Source organism: Arachis ipaensis, chromosome B04 (assembly GCF_000816755.2).
Source record: "Arachis ipaensis cultivar K30076 chromosome B04, Araip1.1, whole genome shotgun sequence".
NCBI lineage: Eukaryota > Viridiplantae > Streptophyta > Magnoliopsida > Fabales > Fabaceae > Arachis > Arachis ipaensis.
The window spans coordinates 118,759,119-118,763,193 of NC_029788.2; the positions used below are offsets into that span (position 1 = coordinate 118,759,119).

The window sequence follows — 4,075 nt, forward strand, 5'->3', positions numbered from 1 at the left end:
TAAATTAAGTATAAAATTTCTATCTTTAACATACCTTCCAATTACAAGTTGTAAATTATTTTCCATTCAAATACTAATTTAATAAAAATTAGAGATAAGTAAATTAATTCTCCTTTATTTATAAAATAAAGTCAAAAATCTAAATATTAAAATTAAGGCATATAAAATATTCACTATTTTTTTTTCAATTATAAGAATTCTATATAATAAATAATAATTTACTCAACTTATATATAAAAATCTCTAAAAATAAAATCTTAAAATAAATACAATAGCTCATAAATAATTTATTAATAACTTTTTAAAATATGGGGTTTTATAGAAATCACTGCTATCAATATACAATTTTTTTTAAATTTGTTGTAATAGAGTCAAATAATTTTTTAAAATTCAGATATAATATAAGATTAACCTCTTAAAATATCTTAAAATATCTTAAAATAATGCATTTAAAATATACAGTGACTCTCATAGAGTGTAATTTAATTTTCTCCACATTTATCAATGAAGAATTAATATATTATTCAAACAAGTAGTCACAAAAAAAATATTATTCAAACAAGTAGTCAATTAATTATTGACTCTTCATCTTTTATCTTCTTAGAGAAATTTAAAATTTTTTATTAATAGTAAATTTATTATGTGTCCTAATTAATTCTAAAACTTAAAAATAAAAATAGTCAAAATTACTCATCATTATAGTTTTCAAACTATGAACACAAATTAATTTCACAATTTACGATGTTTTAAATTGCATTATTAGAAATAAATTATCAGTCTCTTTAGCTTCTGTGGATTTAAACTTCGATAAAAATAGTATATATATACCTATACACAACAATCATAATACGTCAAGAGTGAAACAAAAAGGGAGAGAATAAGAGAGAAATAATTATTCAAACATCAATAACTCTTTGTGTTAATAGAAATATTTTCATGCTATGACTTCTTGTTCTTCTTGTTCAATTATTATTATGCAGCAGCGAATTGATGCCAAAAATACATGTGACTATCCAAAATTATATGGAAGGGCATGAAAGCTTGATAGTTCATTGCAAATCCAAAGATGATCTTGGAGCGAGGCTTGTGAAGTATATGGATACATATGAGTTTAAATTTAGAATTAATTTTTTTGGTGGCACATTTTTCTTTTGTAGCTTTCAATGGTCAGGTGTGTGTCATTAGTTTAAAATATATAATAAGAGTTAATAGTCAATTTCGTCCCCGAAAGTGTCCTCGATCTCCATTTTCATCCCCGAAAGTCAAAATTAATCAAAAACGTCCTCGAAAGATACCCGTGTTGATCACGTTCGTCCTTCCGTCTTCTCGGTTGATGAGATGGCAAACGGCCGCTTACGTGGCACGTTAACTGCCAAGCTGGCCAATGCCAGGGTGTAGGATGTTGTTGCTGACAAGATAAGTTTCGTTTAAGCCATCAAATTAGTCCTTCGAGTTTATAAACCCTAATCCCAAAACGAATGATAAATACTTCGAGGTGATCACTTTCGATGGCAGTAGAGGTAACTAGGAGGCGTAATCCCTGGCTGGCTGCGTGGATGTAGAGAGGAGATGGTGGTTGTGGTGGCGGTTTGTCACATGCATCGCACGACAGTCATGGATCCGGTGTTTCGATGCGAAGGAGGAGGGTGAATGCTCATGATGGATCATGTTTCTGTGGGCTGAAGACTGTGATTAAGAAATCTGGGACAGCGGAGAATCCGAATAGATTGTTCCATGCATGTCCAAGGTACCGGGTGAGTGATGGTAAAGGAAGTTAAAGCTTTTTCATGTTCTTATCCTCTGTTGGGTGTTCTCTGATTTTTTTGTTTACTCCCATATAAAATTGCAGAAGAGTAGTCACTGCAATTATTTTAAGTGGGTTGATGATGATGAATTTAAAGCAGTGAGTGTGTGTGGTACAAAGAAAGATGCAGGAGCTGATATGGAGGTTGAAGGTGAGTATGATGAATGGAGGGTGAAGGTGGCATGGAAGTTGGGCACTGTGGAAGCTGAAGTTAGAGTTTTTCATGTTCTTATTCTATGTTGAAGGCTTGTGTTCTTTCAGAAAACTCATTGCAAGCCTTGTTTCTCCAAACCATGATGATGTGCCTCCTGTTACTTGCATAGTTTCTGATGGTGCTATGTGGTTCACTTTGAAAGTTGCTCAAGAGTTCCACATCCCTCACTTTGTGTTTTTCACTCCCAGTGCCTGTGGCATGCTGGGATACATTAACTTTGAAGAGATTCGAAAAAGAGGTTATTTCCCATTGAAAGGTACTCTCTTGTATTATATTTTGACAAGTTTTTATTTGTATCATATAATTTTTTAATAGAATAAAATAAAAATTTATTCTTTTTAGATGAGAAGAATATGCTTGATGGATATCTTGATACTGAAGTTGATTGGATTCCAGCAATGAAAGGAGCAAGACTAAAAGACCTTCTCACATTTCTTAGGACTACTAATCCTTCTGATGTAATATTCAATTACAACATAGTAAAAGTGAACACTGCTATGCATGCCAAAGGGGTTATCCTTAACACCTTTGAAGACTTAGAATCAGAGGTTTTGGATGCCATCGGAGCCAAATACTCCAATGTCTACTCCATTGGTCCATTATCAATGCTATTCAAACAGCTCTCAAACTCAAATACTCAATTGGAGTCGATTGATCTGAATCTGTGGAAGGAAGACAACAAATGCTTGGAATGGTTGGATAAAAGAGACAGAGGTTCTGTTGTGTATGTGAACTTTGGTAGCTTAGTGATTATGACACCAAAGCAACTAAGTAAATTTGCTTGGGGTTTGGTTAATAGCAAGTACCATTTCTTGTGGGTCATAAGGCCTAATCTTGTGCATGATAATAATAATAATGGTGATGGAAAATTAAGTGATGAATATGTGAATGTGATTGAAAGATGTGAGAGGGGATTGGTATTGGGGTGGTGCCAACAAGAGAAAGTTCTGTGTCATGTATCAATTGGCGGATTTCTAACACATTGTGGGTGGAACTCAACATTGGAGAGCATATGTGAGGGAGTTCCAATGGCATGTTGACCTTTCTTTGCAGAACAACAAAAAAACAGCCTCTATGCATGCAAGAAATGGGAGATTGGGATGGAGATTGAGTGTGATGTTAAGAGAGAGCAGGTTGAGGGGCTTGTGAGGGAACTCATGGAGGGGCAAAAAGGGAAAGAAATTAAGGTTTATAAACTCGAAGGACTAATTTGATGGCTTAAACGAAACGTATCTTGTCAGCAACAACATCCTACACCCTGGCGTTGGCCAGCTTGGCAGTTAACGTGCCACGTAAGCGGCCGTTTGCCATCTCATCAACCGAGAAGACGGAAGGACAAACGTGATCAACACAGGTATCTTTCGAGAACGTTTTTGATTAATTTTGACTTTCGGGGATGAAAATGGAGATCGAGGACACTTTCGGAGACGAAATTGACTATTAACTCTATATAATAAAGATAGAGATTGAAAAAAGTATAAACAATGTATTTATAGAATATCTAAAAAGAGCTTTTTAGATGTGTATCAGATAATACAGATATTTGGTATCCATAGAATGCAGATAAATGTTAATTTTTTTTATTTTATATATTTTGGATGATGGATTTTCAAGAACACTACCAATTGTTCTTGTAATCATTAAAATAAATTCTGTTAAAATAAATTTGACATTGATGATGATGATATGTGTTAGAAAATCTTATTTGTGCCTTTAAAAGAGCCGATAATTTCCTACATAACTCCCTTACTTGTTCTTTAATTATCTATTTATTTTATTTTACAAGCAAAATTTATTTGTCTCTTCATTTCTTTCCTGGTCTTGGTTTTAACTCGTGATGATTTCTCTCTTCTCCCTAAATTTCACCGTATGAAATTTGACAATATATAATATGTGTTGAGGGAAAGTTTTAATTAAGCATATATGCACAAATTAGTTTTAAAAGAATCTTGAATTAAAAGCATTGGTTCTTAATACACTTTTACTTTTTATAAATTCTCAAGAATTGAAACTTATTTGAGTATTAACAGGATTAGATCTAAAAATTTAGTAAAGGA

General features: G+C 32.8%; 1 pseudogene; it reads left to right on the forward strand.

Annotated features, from left to right (window-relative positions):
• LOC107637092 lies at nt 1,509-3,232 on the forward strand (annotated as a pseudogene).